Source organism: Parasteatoda tepidariorum, chromosome 1 (assembly GCF_043381705.1).
Source record: "Parasteatoda tepidariorum isolate YZ-2023 chromosome 1, CAS_Ptep_4.0, whole genome shotgun sequence".
Lineage (NCBI taxonomy): Eukaryota > Metazoa > Arthropoda > Arachnida > Araneae > Theridiidae > Parasteatoda > Parasteatoda tepidariorum.
This window is the reverse complement of record NC_092204.1, coordinates 63,713,348-63,739,101: the sequence shown is the minus strand read 5'-3', so window position 1 is coordinate 63,739,101 and position 25,754 is coordinate 63,713,348. Positions and strand designations below refer to the sequence as shown.

General features: G+C 28.5%; 1 protein-coding gene and 1 long non-coding RNA gene across 2 annotated transcripts in view; one reads left to right on the top strand and one right to left on the bottom strand.

Annotated features, from left to right (window-relative positions):
• LOC107455815 (FERM and PDZ domain-containing protein 4) overlaps positions 1-25,754 on the top strand; it is a 404,769-nt gene that overhangs the window by 236,082 nt on the left and 142,933 nt on the right. The window lies entirely within an intron of this gene.
• Positions 1-25,754, bottom strand: part of LOC107455830 (uncharacterized) — a 62,272-nt gene that overhangs the window by 30,388 nt on the left and 6,130 nt on the right. The window lies entirely within an intron of this gene.

Genomic DNA, 25,754 nt, shown 5'->3' with positions numbered 1-25,754 from the left:
AGGTTCTTAACTGTCACATCGACAAAGGTTGTTTTGATATGAACTTCTCTTTAGTGTGAACATTGTAAACAAATATGATGTTTCCATTTTAAGCATCATTTGGATTTCTTAAAAAATTAAACTTTAGAGTAGGATGGTTGCTTTAAAGAATTAAGAAAAAACATTTTTTTTTAAAAAATTGCTTAGTTACATTTAATCTAAGAAAAGAATTGATAAAATAAACTAGATTAAATATAAGTTTATAATAAGTGTAATAGTCATTATAGCTCTTGAAAAGTATTATTAGACTATATGACTTTCTTACACCTCTATGAATCATAAAAAGATAATTTTCCATCTACTTATTCATGCATTCGTATTGAACAAAATTACCGCGAAATATATATTATCTTGAATTAAGAACTACAATTCAAATATACTTATTTGGGCATCATCAACATAAAATTAATAAAAGTTATAACAGTACCAGTTAATTTTTTTACCTATTATTTAACTGTGTTTACCAGCAATATCTATTTATCATTTTTCCACAATAGTATTCTTTTTTATTATTAAGTATACTTTTGATTAAAATTCAAAATTATGGGCCTAAAACTAAAACTAATAATTCTCTACAAAAATATAAAGCAATCATACAATATTACCTCGTATGATATTATGTAAAATTTTATGAAATATTTATTTGCCGTTTTGCAATTATTTAAGTTAATTTAATATTATACTAAATTTTATGCAAAACTCTGAACAGTCAAAGTATACAATTAAAATAATAAACAAAAAATAGCATTTTAAAATACTGTAGAATATCGTGTGCTTTAATATCCCACCTTTGCTTAATACATATTTCATGCAGTATATTCCGCAATTCGGTAAAAAATCTTTCACATTTTTTTTAAAAACAACAAAAGTATTGCAAAACAATTGCGGGCGTGGAGAGAGCATTTAACAGAGTGGTCTAGCATTAAGAAATATTTTTGAGTTCATACTCCATTATTAGCTACATTTGCTGTCGTGATAAAATAAGACAATTTTTGAAGCATATAACTTTATTTTGTACTTAGCTCCACCTGAATTTCTAATAAACATCAATGTCTTGATATGCACTTTGTAAAAAATGGACATTAATCCAAAATGCGTGTCCAAGAAAGTGGATATGGTTGGAAAAATGCGTTTGAAAAAATTGACATTGCTCTAAGCTTGATTATACAGAACATATTAATAATAATAATAATAATATGTCATAGTTTTAAGACTTTTTTAACAATTTTGAATTCAATTTTTAACTCCTTCTTAAACTTTGAATAAGGCACGCACCAAATCATTATAAATATTCGTATAGTGTTTTTAAGCATTACAAATTATCATTTTTCACTAACTCTTTTAATTTAAAACTGTCGTAATAATCTAAAAAAAACGGAATTTATTGGTATATCCATTTAAATAACTTTTTCCATTCTTTTAAACGTTCACATATTTCAATTTGAGCTATGTCCAAAACAAAACAGTTTACGACAATCTATGCATGAATCGAAATAAAGAATTTAAAATATAAGAAAATAGTCTGCATCATGCATTTGCTATCGCGACTTTGTCTTAATATTTATGAATCCCAATTTCGTTTAAGAGATTTTGTAGAAAATATTTCTTTTTCTTAAGTTTCTTATAAAGCTTACAGAACATTAATTTCAACATCACGTAATAAATAATTTATTTCTTCTTTCAGATCTAAAGATAAATTGTCTAAATTACCACATTATCCGTTGTATGGAGAATATCTAAAATGTTGTAGGAAATAAGTAAAAATGAAAAATGATATTTCTATTTCAGAACTTTTCCATTTAACAAAAAAGGCAGCGATTTATCAGAATGTTGTCAACATTTTTTTACCTTAATGTGCAATTTATGTAAAGCCTGATGCCTGACAGATAAGGGAAAAAACTGTGGTTTATTTTTTAAAATCTGAAAGTCACCTTCTAAAAAAACTAATTTCTAGGCAATTGAATTTTGTAGCTATATATCCGATTTTAAGATAATTGGAAAATAATAAAGTTAATTTATACAATTTCTGTCTAAATATTAAATATTATGACATTATGCTTAGATTTATGTTTTTCAAAACTTTTTTTTAGTTTCAATCTTTTCATAATTTACTTAACAAATATTTGCATGTAAATCTTATAATCAGTAATCTTATCTTATAATCTGATAATGTTCAAAGTAACAGATAATTTCATCGTGAGACTTTATTACTTCGTAATAATCTCTCTCTATATTTCTCTTTTGTGGCTCCATAAAATCGTTTATTTCTGTATCTATTGGCAACACTATAATAACTATTTCTTTTGGCAGGTTGCCTTAAGTAATAATTTGAGTAGTAGTGTTAAAAAAGTAGTTATACGTTAAGTATTTATTTAGATTCATTTTGTTTGGTCATTTTAATAATAAATTTGGTGAATGGTTAATTTTAAGCTATGGATTTATTTAGATTAAATTTCTTAGCTTGTCTTAAGTAGTAAAGTAGTGTTGAATAATTAATTTTATGGTAAGTATTTATTTTGAATAATTTTGTATCTTTGGAGGAATAAAAACTTAGGTACGAATATTTATTTTCAAGACGTATTTAGATTTTTTTAATCCTTTCTAAAATGGTTGTAGAAATTTTAAACATAAGCGACGCTACGTCATACCAAATTATTACCGACAGAGCTTGCCTTTTTCAAGCAATATCATATATATATATACTTATANTATATATATATATTTAATTTATTAAAAAATTCGGAGTTGGATCGCTCCTCTTATTTCTCCCATTAGAAAAGATTTTATAAATATTTCGTACCATCTAAAAATTTCTATTTTCAAAGAAAAAGAAATAAGCATTTCACAAGAAAAATCAGATAAACGTCAACAATTCTGATGTTTGCCAATTTTAAACGATAGCAGATATATATTCGGAAAATGACATGCTGTCTTCTTGCTTGAAAAATAAATTGTCAAAAGTTTTTGTCAATATCATTCAAAAATATTTAATCTTCGGAAACATAATACACGATACACATACTATTGAGGTCATTTCATCGGAAAAGATAGACCAGGAAATGTTAAAGATTCTAAGCATTAAAGAAAAATTTTTTATAAGTCTTAGCTAAATAACTCATCTCCACATTTTTGTGTACGTTCTTAACATACTAATTGACTTATTGAAAACAACAAACTTATAATCACTGCACTCTTAAAAATGTAATCGAACATTTTTGACAATGGGTTGCTTGCAAGTAACGTAATGCGGTTATCTTGATCCTAATTGGTTGTTGAAACGTGGAATTTGCTTATGTCAGCAACTGTTCTTTCCATTCTATTTTGAGTATGCAAGTCCGTCAAGTATCAATTCTCTTAAGTGACGCGTTCTATATTCTTTCACAAAGATTTCAATTATATTCTTTTATTATATATTTCTTACTTAACACAAAGACGGGCACGAAGCCATGTAGAACATAAGCTAATTATACATCGAAGTTGCCAGGTACACAAAACAAAAATATATCACGGTTACAATAAAATATATAAACAAATAATAAATCTAAGTTAAGTAAAATAAGTCGACGAGAAAGAATTATATTTCGGCAAATTCGATGAGCGATATGGCACTGTATTTTATTAGCGTCATGTTAATTGGCATTCTAACTTATAAAGAGAAACTTAGCTAAACTTTTACGCGCCGTTTCGATTTTAAACGATTAACTGACGTCTTAGGTCACATGTGTTGGTATCCGTGATCTTCTTCTTGGAATGTATGTACCTAATTCAGCACTTCCAGCTTTATTTATTTATTTCAGGCACTCATTTTGCCACTAAATCATGCGATTTTTCGCGAATTGTGAATTCTCAAAAACAATGATGTTTAAAATTAAGAGAATTTCTAGATTTTGTCGATTATCTGCAGAACTACAGGATAGACTTTGATAAGACTTAGAATGATAATGGCTGTTATAATAGAAATAAAATAGCTGTTCAATAGTTATAATAATACACACGTAGAACTGGGCGTAACACTCCGAGCACATTTAGGACTCTCATAACCTGGTGTCAGAAGATATACCTGGCCACAGAATCGAACCTAAGAGAATGAGTAGAATGAAAGTATGGTCCCCTTACTTTCTAAAGATCTTACAAAGTAACTTCAGGTTTGTAAATTAAGCAGTTTCGATGTTTCTAAGACAATCATTCCTACTCGTTTGGCAACCATCTTTTCTAGCCCTAAATTGTTTCCTTAAAGTGATTTTGCTAGTTTCAGCACTGAAGATCAATTTAAGGGCATATGATAAATATACATAGTTTCAATTATATTTTGTTTTTAAGATTATTTTAAGTTATTGCTCCAAATATGAGAAATAGCAGCAGTAGCTGTGTGTGAATTGTTTAATAAACTTTTTCTGTTAAAATGTTTTAGAACTTCAATTGATGCTGAAACTTTTTTTTAGTTTTAGTTACCCTAATCTATTTTTTTTTAATTTTAAACAATATCCCTCAAAAATCAAAAATTATAATTCCAAGAAATGTGAAATATTATATTTTTGATGCTTAAATTTGCTTTTAGAAAATAAAAAATTTAAGTTTCATCTTTAAAAAAAAAAAAAAGACTTGTGATTTTAAAATAATTTTTTTTTTTAAATTCTGGCGAAAATAAGTTTAAAACATAGAACACTGTTGCGAAAAACTGAAATGTAACTTATTTATTTTCAAAAAAAGTTTCTAGTTACGATTTTCTGAAAATATATTACGGACACAATGACAATAAAATGAAATAAATAAATAAAAACTTCCCAGTCTGCAAATAAATAAATGAAACAAGAAAAACAAAGAACTTTAGTACAGTATTTAACAAAAAAAGATGCCTTTTGTTGCCAAAGATGTTTTATCATTATTTTCGGCGTAACTCAAAATCATCATCCAACGCATCGTTGCTCTTTTTCCCCGAGTACATTTTCATCAAACTGTACTATTTTCAGTGTTTTTAACGGATATTTCTTTTATAAGGATATCCATTGGATGTGCAGGATGTTAAATTAGATGGTTGTTATGGAAACGGGTGGTGTTATGGGAAGTACCTTGCCGAGCATCAATTTGGCCACCTGCCATCATTGGAATGTCTCTTGAAAACGATATCGTATCTCATATTTTCCCCTTGACCCTCCCCCCTTCTTTTCTTCTGCTTCATTTTTTTCTTCTCTCCATTCACTTTCTTTATTATGTGAGAAGGTTTGCTTTTTTTAGATTCCGATAAGGTTTGCAAAAGATTTGTTTCCGAAATTTCAGCCACGGAAGCATTTTTCATTGCCATCAGATGACAAGAAAAAGAGAGAATCAATTGTTTTTCTGTGTTCGTGTCGATCTCTTTTTTTTTTAGTATTAAGAGTTGGTTGAAATGACAGTGAAGAAAGGAATAGTTTTCCCTTTATATGTGTATCAAAAAAAGCTATCTCTTGCTTTTTATTAACTGAAGTTTTTTATTTTATTANAAAAGAGCCGAAATTGCCTTCTTTTGTGCTCCCCTGCCTGTGTGGGCAAATATTGGGGGATCTCCATCAGGTAGAGCACAATGGGAGGGGTCACGGGGGTCATCCTCCCTTTTCGGATAGACATGCTTTTTGCGGTTGATGAACATGATGTTATTATGTTCTTTTGTGAGGTAGGGACCGTATTTGTAAAAGTTCGATAATGGTGATGTGATTTGTACAGTTTATTTGGATTTAATTAAGGTTAATTGCTTAGGATGATATATAGTTGTAAAAGAAAAAATATATTATGAGTTTTTTAATCTGAAAAGAAATTATTAATCTCGCTTTGAAGTATGCCGAATGCTGTCTATTAAAATGAATCAATAAGTTTAAATTCTTTTTATGTTTTGAACATCAAAAGACAACTAAATTTAGAGTATTATGATTTACTTAAATTTACATTAGCAGAAATAATTCAGAATATAGAATTGTATGCGATTATTATCTTACGTTGTGCCATAAATGAGCTAATTAATGCAAATTTTTAATGAGCTTAAGCGTAACTTTTAAATTCATTTTATTAATAACACTAAAATATATATATATATATATATATATATATATATATATTAATGTACTTCTGCATCTAAAGCAATAAACGTATCAGAAAAAAATGTGATTTTAAATTCTTGCATCGACATTTTTATTTACGAATAAAAATGAAGACTTCCTAGTAAACCAATATACAGAGGCTAATTTTTTTTTTAAATTATGATTTTTTTTTTTAATTAAAAGTTTTCAAACATTTATATATACTATACAGGATGTCCCAGGATTATCGGGACAAACTTTAAGGGAGAAAAGGGACATCACAAGAACTCATATTTGCATAGCAACTCATTTTAAGAAACGTCTTCGCTCGCTGTTAGATTGTGTTGTTCACAAGATGTGATAGGTCGTGGTAAACCTGTTCTCTGGCCACTTCGCTCTCTTGATTTGAGCAGCATGGTCTTCTTTCTTTGGGGTGTGCTGCAAAGTGCTGTGTACGCAACAGCCGTGGATTATGAAATGGACTGCTAGTTGCTCGTCTCTACTGCTGCGGATACCTAACAGAATCCAGTCATGATTGAACAAGTTCTCCAATCCACGGTTCAATAATGTAACGCATGCATCTCTAGCAATGATGGTTACTTAGAACATCTTTTGACATTTTTGCGTATCATCTACTACAGCACATGTAATATCGTTAGCCAATAAATATTTCAGATGATATCAGTCTTGTGTGTCTATGTTTCTTCTACCTGTCATACTACTTTTCCATGACGTTTCCAACTATGGAGGTTTCTATGCAATTCTTAAAACTTGCGAAGTCCTCTACCTCCCCGTAAAGTTTGTCCCAATAATCCTGAAGAGTAGTGTAATAGTGTTTTTTAATCATATTAGCGACGACAAATGTGTTATTAATTCCTAAAAGTTTGGGGTAAATTAAATTATCTAGTTTCTTTAAGCTTTCATACATCGAATAGGAAGAGATGGACATTTTATATTTTATAACCGTCGTTGAACAGCCGACCCAATTTTTGGGTTTACGACTACTAATGTTCAACTCCGCAGCCTTGTAATTTTGAACCCAATCCAGAAGACAAGGGAACTCCTGTATCAAGTAATGGGAGAAATTTGCCTTCGTGGAGGACTTTTTGTTGGAACTAACCCGCATTTGCGTTATATGGGGAGGACGACCACGAGAACCTCCCACGGTTAGCCTGGCGGCAAGGGGACTCTAACCCATGATCCGTCTACCACTGAGAATATTTCACGTCAGCACTGTGGTCGATTCAAGCCAGATGCGGAATTCGTATCGACCAGCCATCGAACTCCGGTTCACCTGATTGGAATTCGAACGCTCTATCCTCTGAGGCATCACGGATCGAAGGGGGGCAGTATTTTCTTCGCTTTTGCCGAAACCATTTCCTGCGAAATGTTTCGAGAAAACGTTTCGGCAAAATGAGAAAATTAGTATTTTCACTTGCTTTTCATCCACTGGATATGAAAGAGGCTGTAAAAAATGGATACTCAAAACTCAGGAAATTTTCTTAACATTTGACGAGACAGTTCTCAATGAAATGCCTTAAATGAACATTTCACCAAAATGAGAAAATTAGTACTTTCCCTTGCTTGAGAAAACGAATTTCTTATTACATATTAGGTATTTATAGATTAATGAAATTGATAGGGAAATTCAACATAATCTAAAAATAGTCTGAGTGGGTGTTATCACCAAGATTTGAACTCGAGAAACCTACCTAAAAAATGAGCAACAGTTTCTTAAAATATTTATGAGTCTGTGCTTCGTCAGAAATCACGTTATTTTGCGATGAAACAAAGGACAAACATTAAAAGAAACATTTAAAGATTTGCTGAATTGACAAAAATGAAATTTTTCGTTCTTCAGAAAATGAGAATTAACTGCTTCGGTCGATAACTGAGTTAATCAGAGTGTGCTTTGTATCATGAATTAGCCCTTAATTAATTGCCAGTTTTTTCCTCCGACAATGAAAAATCGCTAACTTCAATTCATGTTCTACCTAAAACTGTTTCGTTTTTTATTAGAGAAGTGCCTTTTAGTAATTAGTTTAAATCAGTTTATGGTAAAGATTTAAAAAGCAAAAGAATTCTTTCCAGTTTTCCGGTTGGTTACTCAAGATAACAGTAACTGTGTTCGCCGAGTTTATAAAAGGAAATTACCATTTGCTAATTATTTTAATTTAATTTGGAATAAATATTTCAAGCAATTCCTGTATTTTTCTATGTATTGTCAAAAATATGAAACTTTGTATGCAATACTTTGACTCCGAGTACTAGGAATGATTTAAAATGAAACTATTTTAACAAGTTATTTTTTATTTCCATTTAAGGTACATATGCAATTAAAAAAAAATAATTTTTCCGATTTTTAAATCAAATTGGTTTTTGACTTTTTTTTGTTGTTGTTACACAGCAAATTAAGACAAAAAATACCAAAACTTTTTACTGTAAAATACACCATAATTTTTGCAGTAATATATACTCTAAAATCTCTAAATTACTGTAAGTAAATATTACTGTAAGAATGAGGGTATAAGAATTTATGATAAAATCTATTTTAAAGTAAAATGGATTTTATGGATGCTGCTTCCAGAGTGCGAGTAACTTTAACCGTAATTTGATTTGGAATTTATTACAGTGTAAGTTGTAGGTAGGCAACTGAAAATTAAAGAAGTATTAATTAGTTCTATATTTGAAAGATAACTAAACATGCTTTTCAGATGTTTTGTGAAAATATAGTAGTGCTAGGAAACGAAGTGTTAAACGCTTGATAAACTCAATAATACAAGCAAAGTTTTCGATATTTTTACTACAAAATATTAGATTAAAAAAACTTGCTTTCAAAAGTATGAGTTTTTATATAAACTATAACTAACTGTTTATGCCTAATTCGACTATGGTATTCAAGTCTGAAATTAGTTTTGATCCTAAAGCTACAAACTTTTTTAAAATGACATTTTTACGCAAAATGTTTTTTTGTCAAAATGTTTAAGGGTAAAAAAGTTATATATAACAGGGAATCAGGTGAATGTTGCGACAAACTTCTTGGGGAATGAACTAGTTCACATCATAAAGATTAGATTTGCGTAAGAACCCGTGCCCGGAAACGTCTTCGTAGGAAGCTAGGGGCCCTTTACTATTATAACCTATTCGTATATGCTGTTATGATGTGTAGGCATACGAAAAAACAATTCATAACAGAAAAGCGCCCATAGCGGAGTACAACAGCATTTTTGAGTATGTACTCCTGCGATTTTAATCCTGAGGATGTGCCCTAACTCTCCTAGAAGTTTGTTGCAAAATGTATGAGACCTCCTGTAGTATATAAAATTTTTAAACTGGTACTTTTCGTCAAGAAATAAACTGAAAGTTGTCCTTAAAAAGAAAAACTGTAGCTTGGAGAGAGAAACAAATTGCAGATTTGAAATCAACAATGAAACAAACATCCAAAATCCGTTAAGAAATCTCAAGTAACAGGAAACAAAAAAAATTGTCTCCCAGTGCTAACTTTTTAATCTAATTTTATCCCCGCAGAGTATGTGACTTTATACACTCTCATTAAAATTGGTTTCATGTTGAATTATAGCATTTGTATCTTGAACCTCAAGCCCTTCCAAGTTTGCAATAACAACTTAAATTAAACCATGTTTGCAATTAAGTATTAAACGATGTCTATGTACCGTATACGTGTACCATAGTATCATGCAGTCAAGTTTTAGAAACAATTAATTTTACAACAACTGCGGTCAAATTTGGCGCCTCATTAAACGAGAGTCAAATTTGTCTGACAATATTGTTCAGCGCGGTTCAAAATTTTAACAACGAATATACATACTATTGCTCCGTCATTATTAAGGAAAAAAGAAAAGACTACTTTATGATATAATAATTATTAAATATCTTGAAAATTTTTAAGAGTTGTTTTCACAAAATATGAATTTGATGGAATATTATAAAATTCATCATTCTTTAAAAAAATTTCTTAATGAAATTCTTGATAATTACGGTTACTTTATTAAACTCCTGAATAGTATTTAATTGCGTTTGTTTCTCAGGAAAACTTAATTATGTGAGTGAGAGGAAAATAATTTTGAATTATTGTGCCCGTTTTATTAGATTATTTGCTATTTATTCCAATTTGGAAAACATTTGGTGGATAGAATTTGAGCGTACATATTTCACCTCTCTGAACTTCAGTGTCACTTTTCAAAACTGATCATTTTGTCCGATTCGAAAATAGCCTTGCAGGCTATTAAATCCATATTCCGCATCCACTGGAAATTTCACTATCTTGGTCTCTGTTTTATCAAAACAAGACAATTTTCCTTCAGTTAGAGTTTCTGTATCTAACGTAGTTAGAGATTTACGACAAGCAGCTTCAAAATTATTCAGAATGGGAAGCGAAAGAGAATTGACCCTTGGCGACACGTCGTCCAGTACCAAAGTGTCGCGACATTTCTCTAAAACTTCAATTACTCTATCTTCGTTGAAATTATGTTGACTACATCAGGCTGCTTTTTTTACAGATACAGTACACGCTAAAATACACCAAAAGCGCATTAATTATAAGTTACCTGATTCCTTTTTTTATTTGCGAAAAAACAAGTTTAAGTTTTGCTTATTTGCAAATATTTTTGTTAGAAATAAGTTCTTTTCAAAACAACTAACATTTAATAAAAAAGTTAATTATCTAATTGTCATGTTATATTGTTAATAACTAGATAAAAGTGGAAATTTTAGTTATGACAATTTTTAAAAGTTAATTAGTCAACAAATAGTTAATTACATTATTTTTTAAACACAAAAGCTCGAACTTTGACCACAGTTGGTTGATTAGCTTTTGAGAAACCGAGTTTTAAATATTGAATATTTTAAAAATTGAAAACTCAGAAAACATACAACAGAATGCGCTTAAGTTTTGTATTTTTCCACTAAAAAAAGCGTTTTTTTAAACGATCTAAAAGTTTATATACATTACTCTTATCTTTTAATTCTTATTGAAGAATAAAAAAAATTAATTATTAAAAATTATTTTTTGCGCAAAGTTATTTTTAAATAAATTAGTGTGCAAAATAAATTGCTTGCAAATTTTTTTTTTAATTCGTTTTAAAATTTCTCTAAACAGCGAAATACACAAAAAGCAAAATTAACATTAAGGGGTCAAGCTCTCCTAACCTAACCATTAGGACTATATTTTCCAGATTGCTGATACCCCGATATTTTGAGGGTTTGAAATCTGAATCTGTTAAGAAAAATATGTTTATTCAGAAAAAGTGTAATTTTACGTCGGATTTCTTGATTTAAAACACCGTTCAAACTTATTAATTAACATACTTTAGGAGAGGCTTTTGAACCCTTAAAATATGTCTAAGCATGTGCAAATCCGATCATTAGATCTAAAATTATTCAGGGTGTTCCATTTTTTTTCCCTCACTGTATATACATACTTAGAGCAGATACGTGTTAGAACTGAAAATATGTTTGTAATTACATTGTATTTTTACATACTTGAAGTTAAAAAACAGTTTATTTCAATAAAAATGAAATTAATTGAATTTTTAGAGCATTCAAAGAAAATCTTATTGAGTGTTGTCTTATTAAGTGATGTTTTATTCATTTGTTATTTTTTAATTTGAAAGAAAAAGAAATACAGTATGCTAACATTATTGGCTTTAATTCCTATTGTATATAAAAGAATACACGAAGTTATTTAAACACGTAAAATTGAATTTACAATTTTCTGGCCAAACGTTTACTGGTGAAATGTGAAAAAACAGAACAAAAATTAAACAAAAATTAAAATTTGAAATTAATTTTTAATAGGAGGGTGCAAACTTTTTTCAGCCAAAATTTCAACTCAGCATTTCTTATACGGATGTAAAATGTTGAATTGAAAGAAACAAATTTCAGACAGATTAGTTTTTTTTTATATATCTTGTATTTTAATTTTGCAATCAAATTAGAATTCAAATTATACTATGGGATTGCTAAATTTTGTCTTACGGCATTTGTAAATCAAACGTAACTAGAAATTATTTCAGCCAGCTTAGGTTTCCCAAATTAAATACACAATTACGATTTAAAAAAGGAGAGTAATGATCATATGAAAGATATTTGATGATTGCATTAATTAATTTTAATTTATATTTCTTGAACCGAAACAACTAATAAAAACGTTGGTAGTTTTATCAGATGCAATTTAAAAAATTATCATAAATTTTAAAACTTGGCTTTTAACTTTAAGATGATAGAAAAAGTCAGTTTTTTCACAGAATTGGATAAATATAATATTTTCTGTAATCATCTACTACTGAACAAATTTGTTAGTTTAAGTCTTGGTTTAAGCTTTGGAATTAAAGCGGTAGAAAAAAATTGTTTGATTTCTGGTGTCGGGGGTAAAGGCATATTTGGATATAAAAACTAGAACCAAAATAAATTTAAACAAAGATTTCAGAACATAAATTCAAAACCCAATTATATTTCAAAGTATAATTTATGCTCCAAAATTTTTAAAATGTAATATTTTATAGTTACATATTCCTATTTTTCAGTAGTTAGGATACTTGTTTAATTTTTTTTCCTTTTTTCTTACGATTGAATAAGGATAGATTTAGGAAAACATCCGTGAATAAAATACGGGAAAACAATTACGGAGATATTATCAATAATAGCCGTATTAATAACCCTGCAGGAATGTTTGGGCCATTGACTTATATTTATAACGTTGTAGTTTCTTGAATGTAGGGTGTCGTTGCCAGTTTTACATTTGCCCGGTATTCTCTACACTGATACTTACAAAGAAAGGGCATTTCTACCCTGTATTCCCTACACTGAAGCTTTTTTTCTGATAAAGAGCCAGTATTTTGCCTATTGCCCGTTATTCCCTACGTATTGCACTGGTTTTTATGGTTAAGCTTTACTGAGTATATACATACTCCACATTCCCTAGCTTACAGTTTTTGTTTAAGTTTAATCCCCCGTACCCGGTATTCCCTACACTGATATGTTTTCCTAGAATATCTTAAACCGGCTTTATTATGAAAATATCAATTGATTATTGACTATTTTTTTATTGTCAACTTAAAAAAAGTTATTGAAAAAAGAATGCTCTTTTATAAGCCAGTAATGGTTTTAAGGCTGTCTCAAGAGTCACTGCCTGAAACGGAATAAACCAACCACCCTCTCGCTCTCAAACAGTGAAAAAAATTCATTTTAATGCTCTTCATTGTGCTCAAAACTTTCCTTCAGCTTCAGATAGAATCTGCCATTTTTTCGTTATTCAACATTTTATTTTTGTGAAGTTAAATTTCTCATACAAAGTAAAATTTGCAATCCCTAATTAAATATCAAATAAAAAAGAGTTAATATTTTAAAAACTACTTTTTTTAAGTAGATTAAAAAAGAAAAAAAAATTGTCGGATTTAAAACTACATATGTAGTGAAAATCGCTTTCAAAAAATAAATTTGGGAGACTTCATAGAGGCTAAGATAGTGATACATTTTAAATCTATGCTAACTATCTCAACTCTATGGGGATTTTACGGAAGGGATTGAATTGATTATGAAAATTATGCAGTCTTTTTTTTCCGTCAGGTCCGTTAATATTAAATTTATCAGACTTGATATAATGGCGTCATAATTCACTTTCATTATTTATGATAAATTTTTAACTTATATTTGCACCATGAATTGAATTTTAGTTAAAACCTCATAAATATATAGGACAGTGTTCGAAATTTTTCGAATGACGATTAATCCCATTCAACTGTATAATAGCAGTATAAATTATGATTTTAAGCAATCAGGTAACAATTGAGTCTTTTATTACCATTAAACTTCGACCACTAGTAGCAATTTCGACACTCAAGTAATTATTCGACATTTTGAATGCCAACAAATTTTCTGTGGTTATGAATTCTGTTTGTGGTGATTAGAAAATGGAATTAGTATTTTAATAAAGAACTGTGCTCCGGAGGAGATTTGAATACCCTGTTAAATCAAAATCAAAAAGTGACCATAGTTGATCATAAATTCTCTACAGCAATAAAAAGATTAAAAATTCTGCTTGTAGAGTTCAAGAAACTCTTTAACGCTGTATTGTCGTAATGTAAGGAACTCCAATAGAGATTTAAGAGCTCTGGCTAGTTGATTAGTGGCCAAAACTTCCATTGCAAGATTCCACCTTCACTGACAGGAAAAGGTATTGAAAAACGCAGTAATATAACATAAAATACCTTTATGTAGTTTTTTTTAATTAATTTTTCAGTACATTTATTTTTTACTGCTAGGAAGGAATTTTATCAGATGTTTCTAAATTTTAATACCAACTTCTCGTTCCTATACATGGCTTTCAACTTTTCGTAAAAATTCTATGGTTATGAGATTACAATAATTAGTCGTCAAGTCTGTTCATGAGTAAAACAGAATTAATATTAAAGCAGAATAAAACTGAAAAACAGAATAAAACTTTGTGTTGTTAGATATGGCAGAGCAATTCTTTTAAATTCAGAATTTTTTTCGCTTGCATATTGAAGCTTAAAAATGTATAGTAAATGACAATAAATAAAAAATAAACTCTTTCACAAAACACGATTTACAAGCTGAAAAAGTATGTTTGTTTTTGCCTTCCAATTCAAATGTACCTTAGTTGTTATTCAAAACTTAAATCTAAGAAAAGTTTAAAAATATTTTTCCTTCTTTGAGCTGAGATTCTTAACGTTATTTTCATTTTTGCAATAAAGTAATTTTTTTTTTTTTTTTAAAAAGTACAAATAAGTTTATTTTTTTATTTGTTTTTCCTGCTACAATGCAGAAAATAAACGTGTGAGAAAAATTGCTTATTTTTTGTCAACTCAAACTGCGAGTTTTCTTTAAAGAAATCTTTTGGAAAATAAAACAAATACTAAGAAAATGAGGGAAAAAAATCCAACTCTGACGTCAAGTTAATTTTTTTTTGGTCAACATTAAATGTGCATGAAAGTTAAATAAAATTTTATGTTAGCTGAGTATTTTACTATACTATAGTTTTACTTCCTGAAATTTCTTTACAGATTGAAACAAATTTTGAAAAACAAAAAATATAAACAATTAATACTTACCTTTATTTCACATGTTTATATATTTTTCAAAATTTCATTTATTTAAAATTATTTTTCAAATACTTGTAATTTTAATTTTTCTGATTATTGTATTTATTATTTGCATTGCATTCGATTTTTTCCATAAAGTAAAGTATATTTATAGGAAATTATATTAAAAAACGGAATGTACATAAGCTCTAATTTATGAAGTTTGCTTTCAGTGGTGAATATGTTAATAATAAAGTGACCTAAATATTCAAAACAAATATAAATATATAGATAAATGAATCTGTTTATAATTAAGCATTTATGTTTAGTAATTCATCACATTTTATAATTTTGTTTCGTTGTATACAAAATTGTTTTTAAAAAAAACTATTTTTAAGAGCTAGGTTAATATTTAAACAATATGCAAATGGTGACTCAAAATTATACAATTTTACTGAAATTAATCGAAATCGAGATTTAAGAGCTAGTGTTAGTGAAACATCTTGAAACTGAAAGGGGAAACAAACAATATTTCTTATTTAAAACACATTATAATTTCTTAAATGCCTATGTTCAGGACGAGAAATACAGAAAATAGCCGTTCTTCCAGTCGATTAGGCAATGAAATATAATAATAAAATAGCCGAAAAGAAAGAAAATAGTTAACCTGTTGACTGGCTATGATGAATTATTTTGTCACACATGAACTAATACTGTAATGGCAATAGCAGCATTTTTTGTCATGGAAATTACTTGAGGTGTGATATTACTTGTAACTAAACGGAAAAAAGTCCTCATTGTAAAACGAGTTGAACAAACACTTATTCCTCGGTTAACTAGAGAAATAAAAACCTAATGTTTCGTAAAAATTAACTGAAAAAAATATCTATTTTAAACAATACTATAAAACATAGTTGATTCAATTCAACGGCAGTGAAATCAGTGAAAATATTATTCTACATTATCTGACCAAAAGTGTCCGGACATCCTTCGAATCCTTTGATGCAGATGGGGCACCGGGGTCTCTTTTATACATTTTTCTGATGCTCTATTTTCACATAAAAATATGTTTTTGGTATTTTTTTAGTTATAAAAAAACAATTGTAATACTTTTTCAATGTTTTAGTTTTATTTGCTTATTCTTTGCAAAAATATTTCCTTTAAAAAAAAAGAGCGTATTTTTAGCAATAAATTTGCACTTATTTTTTCAAATAATTGCTATTTTGTCATTTTCATGTAATTTTTTTGCACAATAACTGTTATGCACTTAGAGATATATTTAATTTGGTGCAGTTGGTTTGCGTCGGTCTTCTGAGCCCAAGTCTGCGGGTTCGATCCCTGGCCCAGACACCGGATTTTCGGGATGCAGAAAATCCTCAGCGACCATGTCGTATGATTATGCGGCATGTAAAAGATCCCTGGAGTGTCTTATTGGCTCTTGGCATTTCCGGCAAAATTAAATTCCTATTGCACTTTAGCATCCATATAGAGTCTCGGTGCTGCAACCTAGTGTGACAGAAACTAGACGTCCAAATTAACATGACCAACGGTATCTCACCCATTGTGGTGGCCTTGAAAGAGTGGATACCACCTCTGGAGAACGCACTAGATCTGCTCATCGGCAAGACCGATTATGCAGCTCATTGGAAATAAAAAAAAAAGAGATATTTAATTTACCTCAGCACCAAAGATGGTGATAACTATCCCCCAAGATTTTTTACAGTGAATAATTGCCCACAACACTCCGGAATAACTTGAATTATTAGAAAGATTGGCAATCAATGAGCGTTTAAAAAGATTATGAATGCAAATCTAAAATAGACTTTAATTAACTACATTTTATTAAATTTTATTTTGCTGAACATCGCAGAGCAAACAATAAACATTTACACTGACTTCATTTTACGATTTTTTTAGCATTGTTTATGAAATTTCGGCAATGAAAATTCAAATACAAAACTATTCAATAGACATGCTTCAAATATAAAACATATTACTACTTTACAAATGGAAATACAGGTAAGTAAATAGATTTTCGATACTTTTCAAACATTTTACTTAAAAGTAATTAATTCCTATCGTGAGCTGTTTATTTAATGGAAACGCTAGAAAGTAATTTTTTACAGCTTTTCAAATAAATTAATATCGATTTACTCTTTGCTGAGAATGCAAGTTACTCTCTGTTCAATTTCTACCTGAAATAAAAATGTTAAGCTTTTTAGTTTCCACATGGCATGAGGCCAATTTAAATTATAAATCTAAAGCCTTAGCAAAAAATAAAGAAGTCTTCTGGTGTTAGAAAGGAATTAAGACTGTTTATTTATTCCACCCTTATGTAACAAAACCAAAATTAAGTTCATTTTTTCATTTAAAATTCAGAGATTAAAATGTCTACACTCAGTTTTTGTTCTACCTATTAAGTTCCTTAAAAGCGTAATGATTTACATCAAACGTAAAATGCTGTGTTGAAGCTTTTTTTCTTAATTGTTGCCAAAGAAAGAGCCTAATATAAATTTCACTAAACACCAATAATAAATTCTATTCCAGTTTTACTCATTAATTTCAAACACGCTGAAAAATTGAAAACATAAAAATCTTCAAAGTGGTGTATATCAACTTTTTTCATAAGGGGACTTAAATTGATCCGTTTAAAAAAATTATTCTTTCGTATTTAAATTAATACGAACGAAAAAACAAGCGAACATCATTGAGATACTTGTGTAGTTAAGAAATTGCTTTGACGTATTTGAGCTAGTTTTGTGTAACATTATTTAATATATTGATTTTCTGTAAATTTGAAACTCAAGATTAGAGACAGTTGCGCACTCACTTAAAACTATTTTTTGTTTATTGGAAATCAATGAACAACAAATTTTGATTACATTAAGCAGATTATAAAAACGTGTATGAAAAGCTTTTTTTAAATGAAATAAAATTACATTTACAAAATTCACGTTAACTAAAATGACTCACGTTATGTGTATAATAAGGTGACCAGACGTCCTCAAATCTTGAGGACAGTCTTCGAATTTCATTGATTATCCACAAAAATTTCAAACTCTTTGAGAACAGAAAATGTCCCTAAATTTTAACATGTGTCCTCAGATATTCTCGGATTTTTTCAAATATATAAAAAATTTTTATCTGCAGCGAAATATATATAATAATAAAAAAAAAAAGAAATCAGACATGTGCAAGATAGTTTTGCCTTACAGAGAATACAAACGAAAAACAAAGAACAGCACCATGCTAAAACTATTAGATGAAAGCACCATACTCTTCTTCAAGTAATTTCAGCAAAAAATTAAAAAAAATTGATAATCGTGGGCGCATTTATTTCACATGTGTTCAAATTCGGAATATTATATGACTTTCAAAACTACTCAGTAATAAAATCAAATTTTACAAAGATGGTTCTGCACCTGATGTTAGTTATTAATTTAAAAACAAGTAAGTGGATGTTCCCAAATCGTAAAATTTTTTGAGTATACTCGGTTGAATTGTCCTTAAATCATGGTTTATAAATTTTGTCACCTTAATCTTTCAGAGTTAGCAAAATAAATATTTTTATAATGCAGTAGATAAAAAGTACTAGGATAGTATTACTTGATTTTAAACTTAATTTGCTACTAAAATATACAAATTAAAAATAAAATTCGACATGTTTCAAGCTCCCAAAACAGACGCTCATTCTCAAGACTTGTCAGACGTGAATGAGAAGAAACAAAAAAAAATTGAAATATGAAATGTAAAGTTGTTAACGAAAAATGGAAAAACAATACTAGAAGAACCACAATAGCCGAGAGAGACAAAATATGAAAAACAGACCACAGTAGTCGAGAGGGGTAAATCATGGTAAAATGCATTTCTACACACTATGGAGGGGTGATGAGGAATTAATGTCGTTAATAATGAAATCAGTATTTATGTGAATAAGACAAGATTCCAGGGCATCATGATGAGCTTATGTGACTGTAGTGGAAATAATTTTAGCTTTTTCGAAACTGAATTTATTCCCACGATTCCAACAATTTGTAGCAATTTGACGATTTTTTGAATTCTCGATAACTGACATATATATCGTGTTCCTTAAGTCTAAATTAAGTGCTTGAAGTGTGTCAACTGCTATTTTTGAAGCGATTAAAGTGTTCAATCAATTAATATCATACCGCATCTGTTTCTTGAGATTCTCTATTTAATTAGAATGGAATATTGCATTTTTATGAAAATATCCTTGCTTATAAATAAAATGAATAAACTATCACTTCAACAACCCTTAGACAAAATTGTTAAAGAAAATGAGAAAAGTTATAAATTTCATTTATATTCGCATTTGCATCCGCAGCCCATTTATTTCTTGAGGAATAATTCGAGTTCATTATGAAGCTCCTCGTAATTAGTCCTAAATATTTGGAGATGCATTTTAAATCAATGCCAAAAGTGAATAGATATTCAGTTTAGTTTCCTGTAATCTTGTGTTTTCCATTGAAATCTGCCTGTGTTTTAGAATTTATTTGCGTCTAAAGGAATGCAAATGTTCTTCCATTTTCTCTCTTCAAGTGAAAATACATTTCGAATTTCCCAAATGTTCCTGAATTTCCTGTCCTACTCTGTCGGTTTAGAACTCAATGTGAAGAGCTATTAAGGATTTAAAAAAAAAACAGATTTTAGCAAATAAGTGAAAATATTTTCCAGATGTTAAAAATAATATACAATGTATATTTAAAAATATTCAAATATGTGTCAAGATAATAACTTCATTGCTTGCTTTTATTTTCCCCGGTAATCTAAAATTCTTTTTATTATTATCATAAGGTATTTGTAAATGTATTTGTATTATTATCATAAGGTATTCAAAAATCAGCATTTTTTCATGAAAAATGGTTACATAATCATGCAAATATGTTTTCTCTAAATTTATGGCGATTTTGTAGTAACTATCCAACTATTACCCCTTTGGCGAATGTACATACTAAGAGGCAGAAAATAATTTTGTGTTATGGTAAAGTATCGCCGAACCAAGGGGACATCGATTCTACATCTTAGCCCAAAATATACTGTTCAAATGCTATTTTAATTGCGTTCATCACATCTTGCTAAGAAAAATTCGAGAACAAATCTTGGAATTCTGTCAATATAAGCTGTATAATTCTTCTGAACATTGTTCTTAGGCGCAAACAGTATAATAGATTTAAATCTAATTTTATTCCGCTTTTCCAGCAAAAGTGTTCAAAAGACTGCAAAGTTATTGAATCTCCTGGCCTACATATTGCCATACCTTTTATTTTCATGCTTTAAAAAATATGCGAAAATATTTAAATCACTTATTTTTGAATTGTTTTTATTGAGTGTTGTTGTATTAGAACAAAAACGAGTTTGGCAATCTCACATGAAAATAACTTTATACTAATCCACTCTTACTTTGGTTCTACATGTTATAGTTACCTAAAACCTTCTTTTAAAAGTACATTTTTATTTTAATCTCATAAAATTATTGCAACTCAAAACATGGTTTAGAACCCAATTGAAGAAAGCGTTGTGACAATGTAATTTTTTTAATTTGTTTTTTTTTTTAATTTTTCCAAAACTAATAAGAATGCCATTTAAGTTTTTCACAATTAAAATTTTTATTTATTGCTTACATAAAATCATAATAATCGAAGCTCCTCTTAAGTATATGTATATATGTATATAATATATATATAGATATAATAAATAGTATGAAATAGTATTAATATCAATTATTTATTTGTATTATTATTTATTGTAAATTTAATAATCTTATCTTATTCTTATTGTTCTGAAATTGCAAACTTTTAATCAACTTGGAGGGTTTGAAATGTCTTTACTGTTTAAATACAAAAGAGACCGATATGAAATTAAAATAATTATTTACATTTTCAAGGGAAAATTATATCTGAACAAGTCATTATTTGCTTGCATTTAGAGTCATTATTTTCTTGCAATAATAGCAGTGTTTCTGTATTATAGTATATTCAAAACATATTTAAAAGTGAGATTTCTCAATCCAATACAAACTTTCATTAATTAAAAGAGGGAATTAAAGCTTTCGCCAAAAGCTAAATTCTATCCATCTGTGAACTTAATCTGTGATAGCAGACGAAGCGGAATTCTTGGATTTTCAAAATACCGAGAAAGGAAATGTTAATTTATAATAAACTAATTCAAGTATTAATTAATTTTAAGTTATTTTAAAACATTTATATAAATTAATGTGATACAATGATTAATGGCAGAACAACAAATCCTGATGGTAGTTGTTGTTAATAAAAAAAATCACTTTATTTAACAATAATGTAATATAACTGTTTATGAATTTAAAATAAAGCAATGTAAGATCAATGATTGGATATTAAAACTTTAGAATATCGAAACAGTTGAAATTTGCAATCTTGGATTTTGCAATAAATAATCACAAACTGAATTTTAAAATACTCGAAACAAAAATTTGTCTAGTAATAATTTTTTTTCATATTTTAATTATTATTTTTTGCTATGAAAATAAAGAATGTGAATTTCATTTAAAATTTATGCTCCCACATTCCTCGCAGCTTACAAAATTTTGAATTTTGGAATTACGGATAAAAATAGTGGAAAAATTTGGAGATAAAAATAACACTAGGAAGAAAAAAAAATTTCATTTATATAAATACTTGAGCTCACATAATTTGGGAGTGGAGATTTCAAATCTGAAATTAATTTTGCTCTTAAAGTTTAAATTTTTTTTCAAAAAAAGTTGCAATTTTAGTATATTTTTTATCGAAATATACAAGTTTGTACAAGTTTTAAAACGTTATATTTAACAAGGGGTTACGTAATTGTTGCTACTAAATTAGTGTTTGGGCGCATCATCAGGATTGAAATTGTATGGGAACCCACAACAAAAAATGTCGTCATACGCTGCTAGGGGTGCGTCACGATTATGACCTGTTCAAAAACACATGAACTAACAGTTCATAACAGTTAGTGGCTTATGACGACGACTCCGGGAATAGGTTCATTTGCAGTTTAATTCTTGATAATGCGCCCTAACTCCCCTAGAAGTTTAAGGTTGTCAAAAGATTTACGCGACCCCCTGTTAAATATATAACGTTTTTAAACCTATTTTTAAACCTAAATTTTGACAAAAATAGAATAAAAACGTCATTTAAAGCTACAGCTTCGAGTAAGGGGAGAAAATTGCAGGTTTGAGATCAACGACTTGAAAATATCAAAAATGTGTTTTAAGAAATTCCATGCAACAGAAAACAAAAAAACCTACCAAGTGTAATTTATTCAATAACTCTGGTGCTTATTAAGTTAAAAGTAATAGTCACAGGTAAACAGTAATTATTCAATTATTTCTGATTTTTTACATTTGATTTCGCAAATATAGTTTAACAGAAATTACTATATGATTCCAATACTTTTAAATTAGATTTGAAAGTTACAGCCAAATGGAACAATTCAATAATTACGGTACTTTTATATTTCATTTAATAGTTACGGCTTAAGATAAATCATTCAATAAAGCTTTATCTGAAAATTTTAATACTTATTAAGCCAAAAAGAAACAAAAACTGAAAAAAATAATGAACATGACGCTGACGGTGGAATTTTTTAAGAGAAAAAAAGACATAAAACATACTCCACATTTTATCTAATTTTATTTCTAAAATAGATATCTTTGGAAGGGAGCTGTAAAAATTATTAAGTTTTTCTCTTTATTCAATTTTTGAAAGAAGTATGTTAAAACTGAGTTATCAATTCCCCTAAAACGAAGCGTTAATTAAAATATGCGGCTAAAATATTTTTCCGAAAATTAGAAAAACTGGTTAGTTTTGCTGATTATTTTTGGTAAGAATATATATTGGCTAATGTTCAAGTTTTTTTTATTAAAGAGATAAGAAATTGTTTAATTTACTCAGCTTCCAGGCTCTTTTACAGCTTTGGACCTTTCTTCTTAAATATGGTAGCGACGTAGAAAATAGAAAAGCAAGTTTCTTTTTCTATTTTTTCTAGCTAGGTACAGAAAATTACCAAATTACTTAAATTTTTTTCGTTGTTTTCAAAGTATAATCTTTAAATCCCGTAAGACTTTTAAAAGAAGTAAACGATTTTTTTAAGTGAAAAAAAAATAAAAATAACACAATAATAAATTACCCCATTAGGCTATTCATAGAAAAAAAATTATATATATGGAGATTAATTAAAAATTTTAAATAATAATTACTTAAATGCTTCGAAATTTATCCTAGATAAATTGCTAATTTAATATTAAAATGCAACTTAATGTTTACTACATAAATATTTAAAAACAAGAGAATTATGAGAATAAAGTAGTCATTTGCTTTGATTTTCAAAATTTTTTTCTTGTTTGAATTTTTCCTTTTTAAACTCTAACATCAATTTTTTTCAAACTAAGAAAAAAATTTGAAACTTACAATAATTTTTTTCCAAAATTGCTTTTAAAATTAAATAGAAAAACAAACCACTGGAAGTAAAAAAAGGTGTTAGAATTTGAACCATAATAATAGGAACAAAACAAGAGGGATTTTGAAAAAGGATTTAGTAATTTCTTAGAAAAACTGCTTCATTTTTTATTAGTTTAAACGTGGTATAGACCAGTGATGAAAAAACCGTCGATCGCAAGCTTCTTGCAGGGACTTTTTAGGTAGACCATGTTAATGCTCTGTTACGCTAACCTTGATTCCTCCAATGGGAAACCTACAAGTGAAGTAGTGTGGGTATCTCGATTCTGATTGGTTGTTAAAACGTGGCGTTTATTTACGTTAGCAACTGTTCTTTTCATTCTATTTCGAGTAAGCCAAGACCATCAAGTATCAATTCTCTTTAATTGCCACACTCTATATTCTATTCTTTCATTAAATATTTCCTACTTAACACAAAGACAGGTACGAAGCCATGTTGAACATAAACTAATTATGCTTCGAAGTTGCCAAGTACACAAAGCAAAAATATATCATGGTTACAATAAAATACGTAAAAAAAATAATAAATCTAAGTTAAGTAACAGAGGTAGACAAGAAAGAAATACATTTTAACAAATTCTACGTGCAATACGTTGTTGTATTTCATTTAACTTCACGTTACTTAATATTCTAACTTAAGTGGCGAAACTTAGCTGGACTTTCACACGCCATCTTGTTTATAAACGATCAGCCTGCGCTGACGTCATAGGCCACGTGTCTGGGTATCAGTGTATCTGTCGGGTATCTCTTCTCGAGGTGCAAGTACCCAATTAGCTGGTAAACGAAAAGAAAGACTTTCCTTAAAAAAGGATCTTAATTGGTTGCTCATAATAGGATTTAAAAATGGCATGGTAGCTCAGAAGCTTCACAAGTCTTACGATCGCTGGTTTAGAATATCCGGCTCCCCTTAAATATCAAACAACATGCTTAAGCTATCGGTTTCCGCTTATCTCAATCACAATTATAAAACTTAAATTAATTACATACAAAATTAACATTTATAAATTAATGTTGCTATTTTTTTGAAGCTTTACTCTACTTTCAAAAGTTGAATTTTGAATGTATAGCGAATGTACAGAATTTCGAATGAATTTGATAAAGGAATTACATAAAATTTAAAAAAAAATTTTAAAAATATGACTTAAAACGTAAATTAACTATATTATTACTTGAAACTTTTCTTCAATATTATTTAATCATGATTTCAAAACATTGCAATGCGTGTTATTTATTAAAAGTTTAAAACAAAATATTTATAGTACTAATTTTAAATGCTTTAAAATTTCTCTTAGATAGTTATTTTTACTTCACACTGTTTACAATTACAATGCATATTAAATTAAAATAGAACGCATGAAGTACGGAAAATTAACAAAATTATTTAACTACTAAAGATAATTCACCGAGTAGAAAAATAAATAATTTCGCACAGAATAAATGCCTTTTCACCTATTAAACGAATACCATCATTCGGGATTTTTTAAGACAAATTACAATTTAAGAAATCTGCCAATCGGAAATCATTTATTCTGAAGATTAATTAATATTGTAAAACCTAGGTATACATTTAATTTCGGTATTTACGTGTATAAAATTCTCTATAACATGTTTGTTGAAGGAAAAAAAATTAAACAAGGTAACTCAAGTTACCCCTTCACATGGGGTTACTCAAACCAGTACTAAGAATTCAATTTATGGCTTATGGTAGTTGGTTATGGAGTAGCAAAAGGTTAAAAATAAATGTACAACATTGACAGTTCAAAATAATTATTACAAAAAAAAGTTAAAACTATGTTTTTTTCATATTTTTAGTGTTTCGTATTTTTAATTTATAGTAAAGAGTTCAAGATTCCTTAACTTGTGGAAGTCAATTAAAAAGTATAACGTCCTCTATTGATTGCTATTGTTTAAACAGTAGCTGCAATGTCTGCAAGATTCAAAGTCTTATGTAAAAAGTTTGATTGTATTGGTTACCTTGTACACGAAACAACCGTAAATTTTAAAATATGGAGAAAAAGAAATCAAAATGAGACTATAATCAATGAAGTAAACCGATCATAAAATTAATATGAAAATGCCTATAGAGAGTTCAACTGAAAAATACGAATTTG